Genomic DNA, 24,667 nt, shown 5'->3' with positions numbered 1-24,667 from the left:
TATGCAGAAAGAGCCTGAGAATTTAAATTGTAGTTTTGTGTTCTTGGCTAAAGTTTGAGAAAAGGTCATGCTATCTCATTGATGAATATAAGACACTGGAACAGGCAGTGTTCTATGGGATATGTTCAATGTTCAAAGGTCTATGGGATAGTTCATTTTAATGATGGTGCATTAGAAGAGAATGAGCCCTGGATTGGGAGTCAGGTGATGAAGTGAGTCTGTCTTCATGGTCTATGTGACCTTCAACCAGTAATATATTAGCTCTCTGGTGTGTGCCACAGTGAGCATTTAAAGACAAGATAAAGTGTGCCTCTGAAGACCTAGAGCCCCAGGACCTGCCGAATGAGGAGATACGATCTCAGAGACTCTTTCCAACTCAAAATGCCATGGCTTCCAAGGAGGAGGTTTGCAACACCAAGAGAACTAGACACACTGCCCTGATGGACATTCACCCCATGTTGGGGTCACACAGAATTTTAGTGTGGGATTACTGTTCTTTCTCTTTTCCTCTAATACTCATCTCTGAGTACCCTCTATATACACTTTCTTCTAGATGAGAACACTTTCAGAGAGCATTTTTGTGTTGTGACTCTCTGAGGACGTGAATATTTTTATTTCACCCTCACATTTAAACAATAGTTTCCATTGGATTTCGATGTTAGGATGGAAATATAAGGTTGTCTTTTCCCTCTTTGTAGAAATCAAAACTGACAAAAGGAGTACAAATGCCATTCGTGGGGAAAACTAGGAGATAGAAGTTTTGACTAAATATTTGACCATGAACTTTTAAAACTGATTTTAACAACTATTTATTCAAATCAAGAGCATTGAACAGGGAAGCAAATACTTAGGGACAAGGTGATGAGGCAGCAGAAGGAAGTGAAGCAGGAGCTGGGAGAGTTTAGGCAAGAGATGGAAGGAAAACATTAGGCCACCTCAGAAATGAAAGCAAAATTGAAAGTAAAGGAAAATCAAATTTTTTTAATCAAATAATTTTTGAGGGAAAATCAAAATTAAAACATAGCAGTTTTGATATAATATCCTAGATTTGAACTTGCTTTCCTTCAGTGCTTTGCACAGTACACCATTGCCTTCTGGCTCCCAGAGGCTATGAAGAAGACTATCATGGAGCAGGTCCTTGTTACTTTCAAGGTGATAACAGTTTTCTCCCTGGAAGCCTTTAGAATTTTCTCTGGCTTTGATCTTAAATTTCACTCTAATGAATATTACAGTGTTTTGTTTCTGTTCTTAATGTCTCCTGTTAGTGCTCTGTGAGTTCTTTAAACCAGTGATCTTATATCTTTTTTTCTAATTCTGGAAAATTATCAGTCATTATTTCTTCAAAGTTTTCCTTGTAATTTGTTTTTCTCTCTACTTTGATTCATATTAAGCTTTTACTCCAAAGTTACCTGTCACTTAACTTTTTTCTTACTTTGAACATTTCTGCCTACTCTTAACTCTCCCAGGGAAGGTTTCTTGACTTGATATTACCATTTGTTTCTCGGTTATCCCCTTCTCCTGATAAACTGGACTTCCCTGGTGGCTCAGTTTTAAAGAATCTGCCTGCCAGTGCAGGAGACAGGAGACATAGGTTCAATTCCTGGGTTGGGAAGATCCTCTGGAGGAGGGCATGGCAACCCACTCCAATGTCCCTGCCTGGAGAATCCCATGGACAGAGGAGCCTGGTGAGCTTTAGTCTACAGGGTCACAAAGAGATGGACACAACTGAAGTGACTGAGCACACATGCACACTAATAATTTATTAGATTCTTAATGAACTGTTACATTAGTAACATAGTTCTTTTATATAATTGTTTATCTCTGCTTCATATTTCCAAAACTCTTATCTTGTTAATCATATTTATTATGCATATTTTACATTCTTGTCTGTCTGGTCCATTGGTTATTTCCTTTAGCATGGACTGTTAAGCATATGTACCTTGTTTGTATCATTCTTTCCCCCTGAAAGCCCATATTACCTTGGGAATATTAGCTACCAGACAGGTCATGTATATCTGGCTGAGGTGACTAAAGTCCAGCCTTAGACTCTCATTAGTTCACAGAAGATGTCTGGTGTCATAGAGTGGTATAGCAGTAGGAAATATTCCCTGCACTGATGACTTCTGTTGTTTCAGTCTGGACTTGATCACTCCCTACTTACCTACCCACGTTAGCTGACTTTTTCTGTATTTCCTCTCTCAGCTCTGCTCTTTTACAAAAGCTTCCTCATTGGGATTAGAATAAGAATTAGGGCTGCTCAGAGTCACGACACTGATCTGCACCTGTTAGCTGTTCCCCAGCAGCCAGATTCCAGCTCTGCCATATGTTGTATGTATATCCAATGGCACTGTGCTGGCGTTACTCTTCCTCTCCCCACCGAAGTGATGAGGTGAGCAGTGACTTGCCCAGAACAGTGTGTGTGGGGGGGGCGGGCAAGAATGTATAATGAGACTATACTGCTACACCCCATCCTCCACCTGCCAGCTTCTATTCTAGACTACCAGTTCCCATATGCATTTGAAACACAGCCACTTCCTGTCTTCCTCAATGTTTCTTGTTTTTATATTATATTATGTTATTCGTTGACCTGCCAGTGATTTCTGTAGCAGTTCTAGGGTGGATTCCGAAAGGAGGCCAGAAACTCCTGTTTGGCTGCTATCTTGTCCTCCCCACTAATGTATTATGTCACCTCTGTCACTCACCAGTTCCACAATATATGTGGGTGAATTGCTTCTGTCTCTAGTCTATTTCATTTATGTATTATCTGCCTCTGTGCAATACCACACTGTTTTAATTATTGAAAATTCTTAACATCTTTTAAGAGATGTTATTGCAATATAGTCGATTTACCATAACGTCTTGATATCTGATGTGGGGATCCTTTCTTCTTATTCATTCTGTAAATTGTCTTGGCTATTCCAGGACTTTTACTCTCCTATGTGAACTCAAGGATCAGTTTATCAAGTTCTATGAAAAATCCTCTTGAGTTTTAGGTGAATTGTTCTGAATTTTTAGGTTGGTTTAGGGAATTGCCATTGTTATTATATTGAGATCTCTAATACATTAGTATTGTATAAAGCTCCATTTATTTTCTCCCTAAAGATCTTGTTAAACTTTTGTGGGATTAAGTCCTAGGTGCCTTATAGCTTTTGTTACTACTGTAAGTCATTTTTTCTTTTGCTTTTTTCTACAATGAAAATACCTTTTTTTTTCTGATCATATAAAAAGTGCTCATTGGAAACATTTGATTATTATATAAAGAAGAAAGTAAATCCCACCCATCATACTGAGGTTACATTGCTGGTTATCCTTTCAAGCATTCTTTATGTATGCAATATACATACCCCAATAAATTTACATACATAGGATCCTGTCATGCTTGCTTTTTTTTGAACATTTATTCTCTACCTCCTCTCCCCATATTAACCCCTTTTTTATTCCCTAGCCACACACCTGTTACCTATATTCATAACCAATATTTGCTCCATGCTTGTGAAATCCTACATAGATCCTTGTATTCATATTTATAGAGATTTCAGGGAGTTGATCATTGTTTTGAAAAAAATGGGTCATATTATACTCATTTGTACTTTCATTTTCTCACACTTAGAAGTACCTTTGAAAATCTATGTGCTACTACTATAGATTCTACTAAGTCATTTATATGGATCTAATTTATTCTTTTAATATTCCATGATCTGGAGATGCAATACTATAATTTATTCAATAATATGGATCAGTTGTATCTAGCAGGAACTAATTATTTTAAATAGAAAGTGATTTAATACAGGTAATTTGGGACTTAACCAAATCCTTGTGAAAGTGTTAGTCACTCAGTCGTGTCCATCTCTTTATGACTGTAAGGACTGTAGTGCTCCAGGCTCCTCTGTCCATGCGATTCTCCAGGCAAGAATACTGGAACGGGTAGCCATTCCATTCTCCAGGGAATCTTCTTGACCCAGGGATTGAACTCGGGTCTCTGGCACTGCAGATGGATTCTTTACTGTCTGAGCCACTGTGGAAGCCCAAATCCTTCAGTTCAGTTCAGTTCAGTTGCTCAGTCGTGTCTGACTCTTTGTGACCCCATGAATCGCAGCACACCAGGCCTCCCTGTCCATCACCAACCCCCGGAGTTCACTCAAACTCATGTCCATTGAGCCGGTGATGCCATCCAGCCCTCTCATCCTCCGTCGTCCCCTTCTCCTCCTGCCCCCAATCCCTCCCAGTATCAGGGTCTTTTCCAATGAGTCAACTCTTTGCATGAGGTGGCCAAACTATTGGAGTTTCAGCTTTAGCATCAGTCCTTCCAATGAACACCCAGGACTGATCTCCTTTAAGATACACTGGTTGGATCTCCTTGCAGTCCAAGGGACTCTCAAGAGTCTTCTCCAACACCATACTTCAAAAGCATCAATTCTTCGGCGCTCAGCTTTCTTCATAGTCCAACTCTCACATCCATACATGACCACTGGAAAAACCATAGCCTTGACTAGATGGACCTTTGTTGACAAAGTAATGTCTCTGCTTTTGAATATGCTATCTAGGTTGGTCATAACTTTCCTTCCAAGGAGCAAGCGTCTTTTAATTTCATGGTTGCAGTCACCATCTGCAGTGATTTTGGAGCCCAAAAAACAAAGTCTGACACTGTTTCCACTGTTTCCCCATCAGATGCCATGATCTTAGTTTTCTGAATGTTGAGCTTTAAGCCAACCCTTTCACTCTTCTCTTTCACTTTCATCAAGAGGCTTTTGAGTTCCTCTTCACTTTCTGCCATAAGGGTGGTGTCATCTGCATATCTGAGGTTATTGATATTTCTCCCAGCAATCTTGATTCCAGCTTGTGTTTCTTCCAGTCCAGCGTTTCTCATGATGTACTCTGCATATAAGTTAAATAAGCCAGGTGACAATATACAGCCTTGACGTACTCCTTTTCCTATTTGGAACCAGTCCATTGTTCCATGTCCAGTTCTAACTGTTGCTTCCTGACCTGCATACAGGTTTCTCAAGAGGCAGGTCAGGTGGTCTGATATTCCCATCTCTTTCAGAATTTTCCACAGTTTATTGTGATCCACACAGTGAAAGGCTTTGGCATAGTCAATAAAGCAGAAATAGATGTTTTTCTGGAACTCTCTTGCTTTTTCCATGATCCAGTGGATGTTGGCAATTTGATCTCTGGTTCTTCTGCCTTTTCCAAAACCAGCTTGAACATCTGGAAGTTCACGGTTCACGTATTGCTGAAGCCTGGCTTGGAGAATTTTGAGCATTACTTTACTAGCGTGTGAGATGAGTGCAATTGTGCGGTAGTTTGAGCATTCTTTGGCATTGCCTTTCTTTGGGATTGGAATGAAAACTGCCCTTTTCCAGTCCTGTGGCCACTGCTGAGTTTTCCAAATTTGCTGGCATATTGAGTGCAGCACTTTCACAGCTTCATCTTCCAGGATTTGAATTAGCTCAACTGGAATTCCATCACCTCCACTAGCTTTGTTTGTACTGATGCTTCCTAAGGCCCACTTGACTTCACATTCCAGGATGTCTGGCTCTAGGTCAGTGATCACACCATCAGGATTATCTGGGTCATGAAGCTCTTTTTGTACAGTTCTTCTGTGTATTCTTGCCACCTCTTCTTAATATATTCTGCTTCTGTTAGGTCCATACCATTTCTGTCCTTTATCGAGCCTATCTTTGCATGAAATGTTCCCTTGGTATCTCTAATTTTCTTGAAGAGATCCCTAGTCTTTCCCATTCTGTTGTTTTCCTCTATTTCTTTGCATTGATCATTGAGGAAGGCTTTCTTATCTCTCCTTGCTATTCTTTGGAACTCTGCATTCAGATGCTTATATCTTTCCTTTTCTCCTTTGCTTTTCACTTCTCTTCTTTTCACAGCTCTTTGTAAGGCCTCCCCAGACAGCCATTTTGCTTTTTTGCATTTCATTTCCATGGGGATGGTCTTGATCCCTGTCTCCTGTACAATGTCACAAACTTCCATCCATAGTTCATCAGACACTCTATCTATCAGATCTAGTCCAAATCCTTAGAGGGACCCAAGTACCAGATTCTAGGCTGGGCCTCCAGTGATGACTCCCACAACAGTTCCATGGAACCTGCCACCCAAGAGAAGTGCAACATCCATCACAGTCAGGAAGTTGATGTCCCAGCTGCTGGTTCCAGAGTCATGCCACCCTAGCTACAACCTGGGGATTCAGGAAGCTACTATTAGAACTGTTGACTCGAGACCCATATCATGTCTGTCAGAGCTACACTTGTACATCTGACTGGTGAAATTAAATCACAGTCTAGAACACTAGCTTCAAGGGAGTCTGGGAATTATGTCTTTAATTTTTCAGACTCTGCAAGTAGACACACAAGAAAAAGGTTAACTAGAGGGAGAGTGGACCAGCCTACCCAATGTGCTGTATACTGTACGTTGCTGCAGATTGGGTTCCCCTACAAACAGTTTCACAGTAAACATATCTGTAATGTGGCCTCATGGGTTCCTACTTATATTCCTAAGGAATAGGGTCCCAGGAGTAGAATTTCTGGAACAAAGTATATATGTATTTTAAAAAATAGACCTTGCTAATTTGCCTTCTGAAAAAATTGTAACACTTTACATTTCTGCCGGCAATGTGTGAGAATTACCTTCATTCATACCACACAATCAGCAATAGGAATGATGGTTTGGTGTTTGGTGTGTGTCTGTGTGTTTGCTTATTGTGGAGAATTTCAAACATGCACAAAAGTAGGCAGAGTGTGTAATGAATTCCATGTTCCTATCTGGAAGCCTCAACCACCATCCATGCATGTCTGACTCCATCACATCTACTTCCCATGTTTTATATTATTTTAGAAGAAATTTCAGATACCGTATTATTTCATTTATAAAGATAAGTGTATTTCTAAAAGATAAAAACAATATTATTACAATATCTAAAATATTAACAATAATTATTCATGAACTAGTCAGCCAGTGCTTCCATTTTGTTTGAGTAAAGATTCAAATGGGCTTCCCAGGTGGTGCTAGTGGTAAAGAACCCACCTGCCAATGCAGGAGACTTGGTAGATGCGGGTTTGATCTCTGGGTTGGGAAGATCCCCTAGAGCTGGAAATGGCAACCCACTCCAGTATTCTTGCCTGGAGAATCCCATGGACAGAGGAGCCTGGCAGGCTACAGTCTATACAGTCACACAGAGTTGGACACAATTGAAGCGACTTAGCATGCATGCAAGATTCAAACAAGGCCCACAAATTGCAACAAATTAAAGTGTTTTGTGTCTTTTAACTTACAGCCTCTCCCTCCATTTATTTAATTCCTCACAATTTATTTGTTAAAAGAACCAGGCTAACGATGCCATGAAGTTCCTTGCAGTCTGAGTTTTCCAGATCGCATCCCTTTGTTGTAGTGGAATGTTGTCCTAGTTATTTCCTGTGAATTGGGAGTGGAATCCAGAGGCTTGGTCAGACTCGAGTTTGACTTTTATGACAACAATAATGCAGATGGTGTCTGTTTCTCCACTGGGACTCACATAATATCTGGTTCTCTCTCCCTTGTGATGTTAGCAATCACTCGTGGTCAGTGTCCAGATCCACTAGGATTACAGCACCAGCTATCCTTTTTCATCTGTGACATAGAACACATCTATAAAGAAAAATGTCCTCCACTCTGCTATTTGATTACCCGAGTTCATTTACATAAGAAAAATGCTTGATTGTTTCCAGTTTTTTGCCAGTTTTCAAAATAATGAATTGGTTCCCTAGCATCCTCAGTGGTGACTTGTTTTTTTAGCATCACTGTGAATTCATGGATTAAATTTACTTGATGGGTTTCAATCCACTGTAGTTGTGACTCTCACAGATACTTTTAAATTGTTCCACCTTTGATCAGTGGAAGCTTTGCTATGATTGTGTTTGTTCTTGCCACTGTGATAGGTGTCAAACAATTTTACATTACTTTCATTTTTATTTCCCTGATCTCTAGTGAATTTGACCATGTTCTTATGTTTTTTGGGCCTTTTGGCTTTACTCACTAGAGAATTATTTGTATCTTTTGCACAATTTTCTATTCCCATTGTTGGTTTTGTCTTATCAGTTTTAAAGGGTGCTTTGTATAGAAAGTAATCCTTGGTGAGACTATAGTAGCACAGACATTTTCCCATACATATTGATTGCTATTAACTTTGTCTTAGTGAAGTGATGAAGTGATAATGAAGAATATAGTAGCACAAACATTTCCCAGACATATTGATTGCTATTAACTTTGTCTTAGTTCAGTTCAGTTTCAGTTCAGTTGCTCAGTCATGTCCGACTCTTTGCGACCCCATGAATCGCAGCACACCAGGCCTCCCTGTCCATCACCAACTCCCGAAGTTCACTCAGACTCACGTCCATCGAGTCAGTGATGCCATCCAGCCATCTCATCCTCTGTCGTCCCCTTCTCCTCCTGCCCCCAATCCCTCCCAGCATCAGAGTCTTTTCCAATGAGTCAACTCTTGGCATGAGGTGGCCAAAGTACTGGAGTTTCAGCTTTAGCATCATTCCTTCCACAGAAATCCCAGGGCTGATCTCCTTCAGAATGGACTGGTTGGATCTCCTTGCAGTCCAAGGGACTCTCAAGAGTCTTCTCCAACACCACACTTCAAAAGCATCAATTCTTTGGCGCTCAGCCTTCTTCACAGTCCAACTCTCACATCCATACATGACCACAGGAAAAACCATAGCCTTGACTAGATGGACCTTTGTTGGCAAAGTAATGTCTCTGCTTTTGAATCTGCTATCTAGGTTGGTCATAATTTTCCTACCAAGGAGTAAGCGTCTTTTAATTTCATGGCTGCAGTCACCATATAGTTTCTTAATTCTTGATAAGGAAAGTCTTCCCAAATCATAGATTGTGTATATAATCTCACAGACAGTTTTCTTCAAGTTTAAAAATTATTTTTCTTTTATACTGAAATACTTAATTTGCTTGCAATTTACTTTTGATTTTAGTGTAAGATAGTAGTCCATTTTAATTTTCTTTCATATTGGTAATCAGTTATGCCTGCAATTTTTTAGTAAAGAGGGTTCATCTTTTTCCCACTGAACTACCATTTTGGCACATAAATGTTTCTATTAGTCACTGTAATAATAATCAATTATTTATTCTATTCCACAAATGCATTTTTATATACCTTACTAATGGCATATTGATTTGAATACATAAACTTTACGGTACAGCTGATATCTTAGTAAGTTCTGTATATACCCACTCTTCATTTTCTCTTATTTTATAGTTGTATTAGCTATTCTTTGGCATTCTTTTGCTACTGAATTTTAGAATCATCTTATCTAATTCCAAGAAAAACCTTGTTGGAATTCTAATCAGAACTACATTAAATTTATATATTAAAATTCCTGGAATTAACAGTTTTTTATTGTCTTTCCTTTTAGGATTTCAATTTATTAAAATCCTATTTTGTGTCTTTTAATAATTTTTTTCCCCTTAGTTTGTTTCAATATAAATCCTAAGTCTGTCTTGTTAAATTTATTTATAAGTATTTAGCATTTTTGTCACTAACATGATTTGACTGGATTTTTATTAACAACATGAAGATTTTATAGGCATAAGAACTTTTTAGACAAACTGTTCAGTCACTGGAACTTGTAATTGAAGTGAAAGCTCCTCCTTATATTATCAGGAAGAAAGGGTAGATACACATCTCTGTAAGACGGTTAAGCATCTGTCTACAATGTGGGAGACCTGGGTTCGATTCCTGGGTTGGGAAGGTCCCTGGGAGAAGGAAATGACAATCCACTCCAGTACTGTTGCCTGGAAAATCCCATGGACAGAGGAGCCTGGTAGGCTACAGTCCATGGGGTCGCAAAGAGTTGGACACGACTGAGCGACTTCACTTAACTCACTTAAGACTATTTAGGTAAGGTCTTGCTGAGAGGTTGGGGCAGGGACCAGATGAGCCCTGGAAGACCTACAAAGAAGAGGAGTCTACAACGTTGCTGTTTAAGCCAGCCTCCTAATATCAGCCCTCATGTGAGGGCTCTTGACTTAGCCAGTTTTACCAGTGGATACATGGACATGTAGAAGACAATTATAAAACATGCTGGGATAATCTAGACTAATTTAATTCTAAATTTAGGACAATCTAAAAATTTCCCAAAAAAGTTTTTCTTCTGTTTTCTTTTTTTTTCTCAAAATTCCATTTTGCTGTTATGATATAGTTTGTTTTGTTTTTGCAATGAATACCTTTTGGTTGTTGATTTCCCCAGGTAAACAATTACAATAAATGTACTCATTCATTCACTTTGTGTATACAAAAATAATAGAAAGAATTTTAGCCCACTGGAGTCCAGAGTTAATATGCTTTGCAGTACATCTTCTCATTCAATTTTCAAAACATCACCATGAAGTAGACTGAGTTTATTTCGTTTGTATCTCGTTTTTAACAACTAGGAACTTAAGGCCCAGAAGAATGTGTTACTTGTCCAAGGTCACACAACTAGTTAATGACATAGCTTCCATGCCAACCAAGTGGCTGACTCAGAAGATCTTATCATTATAGTATTGTCCTTTCACAGAAGAATTTGAGGTAGAAATGTATGACTTAGAACCTCCATTTCTACTTCTACAAAACAAAGGATTTTTAATAGATGGTATCTGGTTGTAGATTCTTATGCAGAAAATTGAGTTTACTGAATTTGTAAATCAAGGGTTTTACATATGCTGCTGCTGCTAAGTCGCTTCAGTCGTGTCCACCTCTGTGCGACCCCACAGACAGCAGGCCACCAGGCTCCCCCGTGCCTGGGATTCTCCAGGCAAGAACAATGGAGTGGGTTGCCATTTCTTTCTCCAATGCAGGAAAGTGAAAAGTGAAAGTGAAGTTGCTCAGTCGTGTCCAACCCTCAGTGACCCCATGGACTGCAGCCTACCAGGCTCCTCCATCCATGGGATTTTCCAGGCAAGAGTACTGGAGTGGGGTGCCATGGCCTTCTCCGTCTGGTTCCTATGAAGCTGCCTTAAAACTTTCAACAAACCACCAAACCTCCCTGACTCTCAGATTTCTTATAACAAAATAATTTAGATGCCCCTAAGGCCCTTTGTGATCTGAAATTCTATGATTTATATATTGTACCACGTGTTCCCTATTTCCCATGTCTAATTCATTGAAAACACACCTCAGTCCTAGCTCCTTGTAAGTGCCCAATAAGGAGAGATTATTTGTTCAAGTCTGTGAATTTTCCAAGTTTTAATCTCTTGTATCACTAAAGTAATGTTCTGCTTTTATATAAGGTAGATTTTGAGTGTTGATTTGATCCATTTTACTAATGTTAATTGAGCACTTTACCACAAGCCAGGTACAGTTTTAGTTGCTCAGAATGGGAAGTGTTTAAGGAGAGCTGTATCAGCCTCTGAGGACTGGAGTATTTGGGATCCACAAGTCAGGCTGGGAGGTGGGCTGGTGGTTGTATGCCTGGGTCTTTGTCTCTAATTTGCCCTGACCTCTGGGCTTTCTTTTCCTCATCTATAAATAAAGAGCTTGGACCGATGACTCTGAAGCCTCTTCCAGCTCTAAAATTCCATGATTCCATGACATAAAATTTAAACAAGATTTTGGAGTAGAGACCTAGTGGCTTTATCGGTGTGCAGGCTATATGAGACTGCAGCCTACCAGGCTTCTCCATCCATGGGATTTTCCAGGCAAGAGTACTGGAGTGGGTTGCCATAAACACCTCAAAATTTTCTTTCCAGTATATAGTTTTCTCAGCTGTGATTTTCATGTGTTCATTTTCTCCTTAAAGGTGGTCTTTGCTTTACTGGCTTTTTATAGTGTTTCCCTCTATGGTTTCTAAGATAACCTCTACAGTGTGTTTGTGGAGGAGGGGGAGAAAATAGAGACCCTATAGGTTATTAGTAGTAGAATATGAGGAAGAATGATAGAATGTGAAATAACAGAATGTGATCACTTGAGTTCTTATTTGTCTATTCATTAAAAGAGTTGTTGCAATTCTTTCAGACTATATAAAACTGGAACCTGACCCCAGTCCCCTTTGCGTTCCCCTGTCACCTCCTTGGAATCTGGGGATTTTGCAGCTTTAAATCATTGGTTTATATCTTAAAATTGATTCTAACATTATAATAACCATAAGAACTTTAAAATAACATTTTGAACTAAATTTTAGAATTATTATTATAATAGGTGATATGATAAAATAGCCCTTTCCTAAAAGATGCCCAAGAAATTCTCAATAGAGGATACTTGTGGGATTGCAGGGTGCAACTGTGGGGGAGATGACAGGTACTTTTTATTTTCTACCTTCTGTAGGGTTCTTTTCTTCCTTTCTTTATTTTTTATTTTTTAGCTATTATAATATGTAACTTTAATGATTAAATTTTGATTTAAACATTTTTTTCTTGAATTTGAAATGATATCTTCACTGATGGCTTTGTAGTCAAATGTTTTCCCCCAAATATAAGATTTTTCAATGATAAAATGACAGTGCATGACAAAATAGGTTTTAAAGTACAGAAAAGCAATTTATAGTAAATATTTACAGGAACAAACACATTCTGGAGTTTAGTATGTCTGTATTTTCATATGGCAATGACTCTGGACAAGGCACTTGTTTTTAAAGAAATCATTAGCCAAACAAAAGCACCGTTGGTTAATTTCTAAAGTGATCTTTCTGCTGTGGGTTTTATCTTAGCTATAAGCAGTTCTCAGCTCTGATCTCACATCAGAATTACTGGGGAATTTTTAAAAAACCATTCCCCAAGCCCCACTCCAGATCAACCAAATTGATTTCTGTGAGTGCAACCAGGCAAAAGTATTTTTAAAAAGCTTCACAGGTAAGTCCCACCTCTGGCCAGACTTGAGAACCTTAATCCACCAAAAATGATCTAGGTGGATTTAATGAATTCATAAACTGAGGTGAGCTATTTGTTATTTGACACTTGTCAGAGATTAATAAATTATGATATTTTACCTTCTCTTTTTTCCCTTTCCTTCTTCTTTGGTTTTCCTAACAAGGGCCCAGCAATGAAGGGGACCAGGCCAGAGGAGGGATCTGGAGACAGGAAGGAAGTGCAGAGGACACGCACAGACAGATGGAGGCTAGGACTTGCAGATTAAATTTCTTAGAAAGGCAGCAAAAATAAACAGGCACCCCCTCCCCACCAAGCAGAAGGATATTTTCTGCAACTAGTGTTTTGCTTTTGGGCAATGGGGTTAACTTGCATTATTTTAGGACATCTTAGGGAACAAACAGACATTTCTCTCAGAAGCGGATTTACTTAATCTTAACAAACCAGCCTTCATGCACTAGGTTTGTGTGCTTGGACCATGGCGTTTTTCAGGTTCAGTGATATATGTCCTGTAATTTCATGCAAACCCTCTTGATCTCTAGTCATTAGCCATGTTTATAGGGACTGGTACAGCCCAGCTCCCATTAACTCTTAAAAACTGGCCAGCCAGGATTCCCTTTCATGACAGGACTTCACACTAAGGATAAATTTTTGGAAGTAGAATAAAATTGACATAATAGGGCAGGATACAAAAATCAATAAACAAAAATCAGTTGCATTTCTACATACTAGCAATGATCAATCATAAAAGGAAATTAAAAAAACAATTCCATTTTCAATAGCATCGAAAAGAAAAAGTAGAAACAAATTTAACCAAGAACGTGAACGATTTTTACAGCAAAAAACTACAAAACATTATTAAAAGAAATGAAAGAAGAAAAGAAAGAAAAGAAATGAGAAAGCATCTTGTGTTTATGGACTAGAAGACAATATTGTTAAGAAAACTGTATTAACCAAAGCAATCTACAGATTCAATGCAATCTCTCTCAAAATCTCAATGATGATTTTTGCAGAAATAGGGAACAAGAAGTCCTAAAATACATATGAGGACTCCCTAAAATTCATTTAGGGACTCCTAAATAACCACAAAGATCTCAGAAAAGATGATCAAAGTTGGTAGTGAGTCAACTCCTAGGCAGGTTGATAAGAAGTCCGGGGGTCCCCAAGGAGAGAGGGGTTTGGAATTCTCAAGGAGGAGGAAAGGACAAACTTTTTTTCCCTCTACATTCCTTAGGATTATATAACAATAATCTATCCTGCTTGAGGACAGTTTCTGGAAAAAACCTTCTGGCTAATCCTGTTATCTTAAAATGTAAATTGTGGGAGTGGATCTAGTAAGGTCTTTACAACCTCCAGACATTCTTTTGATTCACTGTAATAACTAATTAAAAGTATATAACTTCATTGCTGACACTGGTGAGGAGGCACTCTCTGTCCCCCTTCTGATGTCTATGTCAGAAGCTTTCTCTCTTTTATACTTTAATAAAACTTTATTACACAAAAGCTCTGAGTGATCAAGCCTTGTCTTTGGCCCCGGATTGAATTCTTCTCCTCCAGAGGCCAAGAATCCCGGCATCTTTCATGGTTCAGGAACAACCTTTCAGTAGTCTCACACTTCATGATTCTAAAACATAATACAAAGCTCCAATAAGCAAAACAGAGTAGGATGGTATAAAAGCAGACGTATAGACCAATGGACTAGAAGAGACAATGCAGAAATAAACACTTGCACACCAAAATGGCAAGATTAGAAAGACATAAGGAATCAATGATGAGCATTAAATATATATTTACCTATAGAACTAAGAGTAAATAAGGAAAATTATATTGGGTTGCCCAAAAAGTTTGTTCCCTAAGCTATTAAGGAAAAACCTGAAACTTTTTGGCCAACCCAATAGTATGCAAGACTAGGAGCTGACAACTATTAGAGCAGAACTATAATAAAATGCAGCCATGAAATTAAAAGACTCTTACTCCTTGGAAGGAAAGTTATGACCAAACTAGACAGCATATTAAAAAGCAGAGACATTACTTTGTCAACAAAGGTCCTTCTAGTCAAGGCTATGGTTTTTCCAGTGGTCATATATGGATGTGAGAGTTGGACTGTGAAGAAAGCTGAGCGCCGAAGAATTGATGCTTTTGAACTGTGATGTTGGAGAAGACTCTTGAGAGTCCCTTGGACTCCAAGGAGATCCAACCAATCCATTCTAAAGGAGATCAATCCTAGGTGTTCATTGGTAGGACTGATATTGAAGCTGAAACTCCAATATTTTGGCCACCTGATGCTAAGAGCTGGCTCATTTGAATAAGCCCTGATGTTGGGAAAGATTGAGGGCAGGAGGAGAAGGGGACGACAGAGGATGAGATGGTTGGATGGCATCACCGACTGGATGGACAGGAGTTTGGGTAGACTCTGGGAATTGGTGATGGACAGGGAGGCCTGGCGTGCTGGGTTCATGGGGTCGCAAAGAGTTGGACATGACTGAACGACTGAACTGACTGATAATAAAATGGATAATAGATGCAACAAAAGGAAAGTGCAAATGAAGAGACCAGGGAGCACTATGCAATATTTCATAGCAGATGCAAAGTAAATATTAGGCAAGAGGAAAAAAAGTTTTAAAGGTATCCTCTAAATCAATGAGGGATTCTTGACTCACGACAAAGGAAAATATCTGAGGAAACCTGAAGCTAACGTTTCAGAGTAGGAAGATGCCTGGAAAAAAAAACCCAAACCAAAAAGCATCCTAAGGAGCATCCTGATTTTACACATTAGAAAACTGAGGCCCAGAGACAGTGAATGACTCCGCAAGCTCCACAAAGCTAGCACCAGACCCAGGTCTAACACTTGGGTCTCACAATCTGGGACTCTCCACCACAGCACACGTCCTTTCTATTTAATTTTTTAAAAATAAGTAGCTGATTTGAACATTTTTAAGATTTCTCCAGAATATCCCATGATACCATTTCAAAATGTCTTCAAACTTGGATCTTCTGTGGGGAAGGTAAGGTAAGGTAAGTCACTTCAGTTATGTCCGACTCTGTGCGACTCCATAGATGGCAGCCCACCAGGCTACCCTGTCTGTGGGGAAAGAAGATACAGAAATGCTTTCACAGAGCTGGGTCTGGTTAGCCTCACAGCAGAGTTGGGTGGGGAATCCTGGTGTGAACCTTCCAGACTGTCTCTAATCTTAGGGCATTCTCTCTCCGCCTTTGATAGCTTCTTCCCCTCCTCTGCTTGCTGCTTGCCTCACCATGATCTAGTTGCCTCTCCCTTAAGTAGATATAGGTTATGTCTGTGCTCTGTGCTGTGCTCAGTCGTGTACACTTTGCAACCCCATGTACTGTATGTAGCCTGCCAGGCTCCTCAGTCCATGGGATTTTTCAGGCAAGAATACTGGAGTGGTTTGCCATTTTTTTTCTCCACAAGATCTTCCTGACCCAGGGATGAAAACCTAAAGCTGTGTCTTCTGTGTCTTCCACATTGCAGGCAGATTTTTCACCCACTGAACTGTCAGGGAGGCCCTAGATATAGATCATACTTGCATGTTTAAAAGTAACTCTGTTAGGTGCTATCCTAAGCGCTTTACCAGGCTTATCTCACTGAAGCCTTACATTCCTGAGGCAGATTTTGTGTCCCCATTTCAGAGACAAGAAAATACAGTAACAGAGATAAGTAACTTGCTCCAAATTTTGCAGCTAGAAAATAAGGGGTAGAGTTCTCAACTCCAGAATCCGCCTAATTTTAAGGACTACGTTATCCAGCCTGAACAAAATTGCACGTTATGCCCAATTCTGAAAGTGAGCACGTTTTTCGCGACACTTTGTCCGAAAACCAAAATTGCATTCATTTGGGGAATCTACTGGATTCGTTGTTGTTTTTGGTAGCCACATCAAAGAAAAAGACGATTAATTTTAAAGTCAACAGAGTTTTTCCAGTGTGTGGTCTTCTTTTGTGTATCGAGTGGTCTTCCAGGGGAAAACTTGAGAAAACACACTGAAGGCCACCAGTCCGGTGTGCGAGAAGGAGTTGGGGCGGGGCGAGGGAAGGGCTAAGTGGACCGGCGTCCCGCGCCCGGTTCCGCTCCGGATTCTCAGCTCGCGACCCCGGGAGGAGGGCAGGTGGGCGTGGCGGAAGGACCGCAGGTCCATTCCCAGTGCGCTATGCAAATGACATGCAAACCAGCGCGTGTGAGTCCGAGTCCGCAGTTTGGATCGGGACTCGGAGCGTTGGGCTCTGAGGGGCTCTCCCACTTGCTCGCGCTCTCGCTGGGCCGCTCACCCCTGCCCCGACCCGGACGCGCCTCTCCTGCTCCCAGTGCCGCCGGGTTGGCAGCCAGCAGCGCTTTGAGCGCTGAGCCCGCGCTGCGCGCCCGCGGGACGACCCTGCCGAGCGCTGTGCCTCGGCTCCCGGGCTGCCTTCGCTGCGCGGGTGAGTGAGCCCGCCCCACGCTTTTGTCCCGGCGCGGCCCCTGGGAGTCACTCCCCGAAGGCGGGGATCGCGGGGTCGGGACCCTGTATTGGGAGCTTGCTCCATGCTCCACTGTTGGAGAGGGGTTCCTGCGTGCGGCGGAGTTGGGCGCGGGGACGCATAAGGGGGCGACCCAGCACTTCCAAGCAGCCTCGGTTTTCTTTTGAAAGGTGAGGTGCCTGGGGACAGTGACGTCGTTGTCTCTATAGGGGTCATCCGAAAGGGATACCTTTGATTTGAGTGGTGCAAATAGCCGCTAGCCTGCAAGGAAGAAAGGTGGGCTCTTCTCCCAGCTCCCCAGAGCCCTGCAGGATGACTGGGGAACGACAGCTGCGGGGCGGGGGTGCCACGTGAAAGTCCTCCCTGTCTAAATGCAGCCCTGGAAGATATGGCAATGGGTGCAGCTCTGGGGTCCCAGACAAAATTGGGGCGCCAGGCGTTGCAGTCTCTCTCTCCCTCCCTGCTCCTCACTCAAGCCCCTCGCCTGCTGCTCTGCCTGTCTTCAGCCAGTTTTATGGTTGAAAGACTCTTGTTCTCAGATCATTGCGGTTGGAAAGTTTAGGCTAAACTAATTCCCAGGTGTTAGCTGTCAGTGGTTAAGGCAGAACTCCTCCATGGAACTTGTGGCTGCTTACACTCCTCAAGACCCAAAGGACTGAACTTCTAGGAGTGTTGTTGCAGATGTGAAGATGGCTGGTGGGGAGAGTTTTTCAAGCATTTGTTGTCGTTGAGGGGTGAGGAGGGCACATCCTCTAGACAGTAACCTGAAGTAGAAAGACCCAGCTGCTTTGCTGCCTAGCAAGGGTAAAAATAACCATTGCAATGGAAGGAGCTGGGGGGAAGTGGGGGCACACCCAGGCAGTGGGAATAGTACCAGGCCTCAGGCCACTGGTTTCTACCATCCCTCCTCTCCCTGAGTGCAAAGAACAGAGTATGTGAAATCTCCACTTGCCACCCACCCCACAGCCTGACTAGTGCTGTGTCCCCTTTCCACCTGGGGCTGTGGGTTCCTCCCTGTTTTAGTGCAGTCATTTGTCAAAATGCACAGCTGGTCAATAAGTTATTTGTAAATGGTGGGTTTGAGAGGACTGTTTAGGGGACCCTTCACCCTTTAAAGTGTGGGGGATCCACAGATCCAACAAAGTCTCTGGGGGAAGGGCTTCCCTGGTGGCTCAGAGGGTGTAGAGTCCCTTGCAAAGCGGGACACTTGGGTTCGGATCCGTGGGTTGGGAAGATTCCCTGGAGGAGGGCATGACAACCCACTCTAGTATTCTTGCCTGGAGAATCCCCATAGACAGAGGAGCCTGGTGGGCTACAGTCCATGGGGTCACAGAGAGTCAGACACGACTGAGCGACTAAGCACAGGGGGAATGGTAGGTGCTTCTGGTAACCTTACTGGCCACCTAAAAGGCATCTCAGGTTGTAGTAAAATAGTTTTGTTTTCTCCTCACTTTATTTCCCTCTTCCCCTCCATCTCTTTATTTTGTCTTAAATTCTCAACCCCCTTGCGTTTTCTCTTTGGTGATCCTGTCTTAGTCTCTTTCCCTTCCCTGCATACTGCAGCCATGTGGAAGGTGACGCTGCTGGCACCACAGTGCCCTGGGCTGGTATGGAATGTTCCTTCTCAATGTCCAGAGTGAGGTGGGCCTTTTGTCTTCCATCCTGACTGGGCTAAGAGCCTTCAGCCAGAGCAAGTGGGAGCCTGGGCACTGGGTCCTGGCAGACAGGGGTGGGGTGGCTGGATTCTGGCTACTGGACTGGGTAATGGGTACCCTGGGGACTTGCACAAGAGCCTTTTCACCAGGATGTGCATATCTGTTCCCTCACTCATGATGCACAAAGATGCTGATCCTCAGGCACTACTAGGCATGAACTTGGAAAACTGCTCCAGGTGGCAAAGGATTTGTGTATTTGGTTTATTTTGTGTAGTATCTAACTAACTGAGGAGGGGGGAGCTGGGGTTAGGAGAGAGGCCCTTGCAGAGCCAAAGGTGAGAGAGGAGTTTTAATGGTAGCGGGGGGAGGGCGGTCTGACCCAGCCTCAGTGGAATAGATTGTGAATGCTCTGGGATCACCATGGCCTCAGTATCTATAAGATTGCCCTCTTGCTTCACACACATCCCTCCCTCCCCCCAAAAAATATGAATCTGAGTCTGTGAAACAGAACTAGTTGATTTATTGGCACTTTGTCTTTTAAGAGATTCAAGAGGTGGCAATTTGAGAATGCAGCCCTGCCCCGGTAGGGGTTCAGAGACCCAATGAACATGTGGACTCTTACTTAGTATCTTTCTGAAAACACTTCTTGGTGTTCTGGAAATATACACCAGGGCCCCTTGGCAGCCTGACTGCCCTTCCCCCAGTTCAAGCCAACACACTCTGATTGGGAAATTGTTCATTCTTATAAGCTTCCTGTCCTATCCTTTCTGTAATTGTGGAGAATTTTAGAGAAACACCCTTAGAAAGTAAACTTTCCCAACACAAGATGTTATCCTCTCCCAACCTGACTATTGTGTCCTTCTCCTCTGAACCCCAGGGAGTGTACCCAGGGGGCACGAGGTAGGACCATTTGCATGGAAAGCATACAAGTGGTGGCCTGGGGCTGGGAGTCCAGAGAGCGGCGCAGATGTCCCTGGAACAGGCTCCTGTGCCGTGTGACGTCTGCCCCCTTCCTTCCACTCCCCCAGCCTCCTGCTCCACAAGCACAGAAAGGTGACTGTGCGGGCTGGGGTCTGCTGTGTGAGTCACTCGCCTCGCCCCCCTGTGCCCTTCCGCAGAATTCCCTTGTCTGTCTGTTGAGTTCTGGCTTCACACTTCTCCATTTGTTTTAAGCCAGCAGGTTGAGCACCTGTAGCTCTTACAGCCTGAAGGTGGGTGGACCTCGGGGACTGTCACTACGGCTGCAGATGTAGCCCTCCTGCCGTGTCAGATGCTCCTGCTTGTCGGGGCCGTGGCCCTTGTGAAACCGGGCTGGGACAGGAGCAGAGCCTGGAGGAAGGCCTCCCTGTTTGCTGCTCGTGGGGCTAGGGCTGGACTTCCAGAGGCTCACACTGTCCTCCTGCTCACTGTCCCTTGTGTCTGAGGGCGAATGCTTGTGAGGGACACCCTGCAAGGGAGCTGTGGGAATTTTCATATAGATCTGGCTTCTCGAATATCCCAGTGCTGTCCCCTCCCCCCACAGTTGGCGCTTTTGTCCCCCTTTCTCCTCTCCCCTCTTCTTTTGGGTCCTGAGTACAGAGCCCTCTGGAGAACAAAAGAAAGGGGTTGAGGAAAGGAGCTCCTTTTCTTTCAGATCTGCTGCTTAATTTCCACCTGCTTCCCCTGACTCTGAGCCCCCAGATTGGATGGATGCTAATTTGTGAATGCAGGACTCTATGAGTTAGTTCACATAATCTTTCAGGAACCAAAATGCTTCACAGTTGAGCTTTCATCATCGAGGATGCTGTTTATCTGTTTTGTTTTCAGAGGTTGATATTTCTGCTGCAGAGCAGATCCCCTTCGGAGAGAGAGGAGCATGAGGGTAGAGTACGCTCTTTGGAGTTAAGCTTGGGCTCAGAGCATCCTGTTCACTCACTGGCTGGCTGTTCTTGGGTATGGTATTTAACATCTGTGGGCTGAGTGCAGTTCCCTTGTCAGTGAGGGTGTTTATATAAATGAAGTGAATGTGTGACTATAAAGAGGTATAAAAGAAGGAATAGCTATTATTCTATATATTGAATATTGTTCCCTAGGTCTATGGAATGACCTATACCTCAGCCAGCAAGCGTGAATGACAGACCTCCTCTCCATCTAGCCCTGTGGAGGATTATACAAGGAAGGTACTATGCCCAAGGGACTTTGGGTTTTATGGGGAAACAGCGAACATGAATGCAGTATGTAATTAGAAAAGAGGGGTTAGTTCTGTGGTTCAGACTCAATTAGAAGAATTTTGGGTAGCAAAAAATTCAGAGGCTGACGTGACGAGGAAAGGCCGCAAAGCTTTTCCTCAGGGAGCAGGAGAGAGGGTGGTTACTGGCCTGGAGAGAGGAAGGTGGGAATACATGTTTCTTGTCTCCAAAAGCTCTCCTCTCCTCCTTTGTTAGAACCTGGTGAAGAACCTTTGGCCCTGTGGTGAGCTCTCAACCATGCAGAACAGCTTGTCCTGAGATTTATTTGGGGGGAGTTTTCCCTCTGCTGCCCAGAATGTTCCTGGAACAATTTTGTTTTTACTTTATCCTGGGTCAAAAATTATAAGAAGCAAATCTACAGCCAGAGTGAAAGCCCATCCCACAAAGACTTCTGGGCTCCCAGGGCTCCGTGTTCTTTCCTCATGCTTCATTTCTGTCAGCCCACCTGCCAGCTGCATCATAGTGAGGTGGAAACCCTAGTCTAGGAGGCCAAGACGTTGGGTACAGAACTGAAAACAGCCAGAGTTCTTATCTCTTCATTCTGATGGAGGACGGTGATGGGCTGGGAAGGCCTGACTTTGACCAGAGTGAAAGTGAAAGTGTTAGTTGCTCAGTCATCCCTGACTTTGTGACCCCATGGACTGTAGCCTGCAAAGCTCCTCTGTCCATGGAATTCTTCAGGCCAAAACACTGGAGTGGGTAGCAATTCCCTTCTCCAGAGGATCTTCCCAACCCAGGAATTGAACCTGGGTCTTCTACATTGCAGGCAGAGAAATGGATGTAAATTGGTTCTCTCATCTGTCCTTCTGGTTCCCCAGAGTCTTTGAAGGCTGTCTCCTTTAGTCTGAGAGTGCCCTGGGAAGCAGGTTCCTTCCTTATCTGGCCTGACTCTGCCATCACTGCCATATGCCTGCTGCCAAGGCCCCAGAGTACCCTGTGTCTGCCCACGCAGCTCTCCCTGACCCCTGAAATCCCAACCCCCATCCCACCCAGTACCCAGAGTTGACACCTGGGGCTGGACCTGCCTTGACTCTGGAATGCACCATCCTTTGCAGGAATTTTCACCCCATGAACTGAACATGGAAGCTCTTGCCAGTCTCTACTGACCTTGGAAGGAAAGACTCTTCTCTTTTGCCTGGGATGGACTAGGTGGAGGCTATGTGAAAAACCAGGAAGAGGCTGTGGTTTGGAGCTGTGTGGCACAGCTCCAGTGCTGTCCAGGTCTCTGCAAACACATATTTTACTGGAGAGGGGACCTTTTCTCTGCTTGCCTGAGGAACTGTGGGCAGATGAACAAGTGCTTGGTAACCTTTACTTGCGATGGAGTCATAAGTTGTGGTGTCACACTAGGCCATGAGCTCCTGAGGGTAAAGGCCATGGTTTATCTCCATGTCCTTGCTCTTAGTCCAGTAAGTAGTCTTAGTATCTGACACGCCATGGTGCCCGGTCGTCTGTGCTCAAGGCCTGGCTGGTGGGTGAGTTGGAGTGTTCAAGAAAGATCCTCAGGCATCTCCCCTCTGCTGCTCCAGGAGAAGGTACTTTCCCTCATTTGCCTCGCTCCTCCAAAATGTCTTCTTTCTGGTTAGGCATAACTGTTGTGTTTTTCTCCTGAACTCTGTGCGTGTTTCCTGTCGAGTACTCAGCCCATCCAGAGAACATGCCTAAAATGCACCTGTTCCTACTGTTCCCCCTCATTCAGGTTAAGTTCTCATTCCACATTTTCGTTTTCGTGTCAGCAGAGCATTTCCATAGTCACTTGGTTGGTAACACTGTGGAAGTGGACATGTTCAGGAGAAGACGACAGGCTGTTTCAGTGTACCTGTAACTGGCCTCTTACTACTACGGAAGCTTGTCTTCACATTCACAGTAGGGCCTCATGCTGGGCATGAGACATTTAATGTAGATACTACTGATTCTACCCCACAGCATTTCAACTGAAGTGTTTTAGGGAGTCCAGGCTTTTTGTTGTGACTGGGCAGCCACCTCGGGCACAAGCTGGTTGCAGATGACCACAGCTGCTCAGCCCTTCTTCCTGTGGTTCCCCCCTCTACAGGTTATCCCAGGCAGAGAGAATCCCTGGGTTTTACTTTCATATTGCTATTGCTCGTGACCAGACCTTCACTACCTCACACTTGGACTATTAACTGTGGCACAAATACATTTTACACTTGACTGCTTTGTTAATCTTAAAGCCCAATCTGGCTGTGTCACTCCACCTTTAGAAACCCTCTGTGGCTCCCTGCTTCTCACAGGAGACCCTTAACCTGAAGCGCAAGGGCCTCTGTAATCTGACCTCCAAGGCAATGGAACTTGTTAATTTATTGTCCCTAAACCCAGTGTGCACTTTCCTCTCTCTCTGCCTATGTGAGCTTATCCTCTCCTGAAATATTCTTCACTTTCCTCCTTGATTGACAAGTCCTTCTATCCTTAAATATTTGTTCAAGGAATGATTAAGTTCCTAATACACGTCAGACACCGTCCCAAAATGGAGACTGCCTTAGACCTCCTGAGCTTCACCTCAGCTTCAAGTTCTCTTCCTCATTTGAACTTCTGTAGAGACTTTGAATTGGTCCCTGTAAATTCTTTTGATTGTGACAAGTCATACATTATTTTGAAAAGTTTACATGTTTAGTTTTATTTATGCTAAAATTTTTACATGTACAACTACCTTGAAAAAATTTCAAAGGGAAGACATGCCTAAAGCTTTTATTTCCTAGTAGCAGTCTTTCAGCTCAGTTCAGTTCAGTTGCTCAGTCGTGCCCAACTCTTTGCGACCCCATGGATTGCAGCACACCAGGCCTCACTGTCCATCACCAACTCCCGGAGTCTACCCAAACCCACATCCATCAAGTTGGTGATGCCATCCAACCATCTCATCCTCTGTCATCCCCTTCTCCTCCTGCCCTCAATCTTTCCCAGCATCAGGGTCTTCTCAAATGAGTCAGCTCTTTGCATCAGGTGGCCAAAGTATTGGAGTTTCAGCTTCAACATCAGTCCTCCCAATGAACACCCAGGACTGATCTCCTTTAGGATGGACTGGTTGGACCTCCTTGCAGTCCAAGGGACTCTCAAGAGTCTTCTCCAACACCACAGTTCAAAAGCATCAATTCTTCAGTGCTCAGCTTTCTTTATAGTCCAACTCTCACATCCATACATGACTCCTGGAAAAACCGTGAGAAACGCTGGGCTGGAGGAAGCACAAGCTGGAATCAAGATTGCTGGGAGAAATATTGATAACCTCAGATATGCAGATAACACCACCCTTATGGCAGAAAGTGAAGAAGAACTAAAGAGCCTCTTGATAAAAGTGAAAGAGGAGAGTGAAAAAGTTGGCTTAAAGCTCAACATTCAGAAAACGAAGATCATGGCATCCAGTCCCATCACTTCATGGGAAATAGATGGGGAACGATGGAAACAGTGACAGAGACGGACCTTTGTTGATAAAGTGATGCCTCTGCTTTTGA

General features: G+C 43.0%; 1 protein-coding gene across 1 annotated transcript in view; it reads left to right on the top strand.

The window, feature by feature from the left end:
* The first annotated feature begins 17,263 nt into the window (after nucleotides 1-17,263).
* Nucleotides 17,264-24,667, top strand: part of MYLK (myosin light chain kinase) — a 281,600-nt gene continuing 274,196 nt past the window's right edge. The window contains exon 1 of the mRNA XM_061408285.1: nucleotides 17,264-17,281. The gene's annotated coding sequence lies outside the window, so the exon portion shown is untranslated. The remainder of the gene's footprint in view (nucleotides 17,282-24,667) is intronic.

Source organism: Bos javanicus, chromosome 1 (assembly GCF_032452875.1).
Source record: "Bos javanicus breed banteng chromosome 1, ARS-OSU_banteng_1.0, whole genome shotgun sequence".
Lineage (NCBI taxonomy): Eukaryota > Metazoa > Chordata > Mammalia > Artiodactyla > Bovidae > Bos > Bos javanicus.
This window is presented reverse-complemented; position numbering and strand designations above follow the sequence as displayed.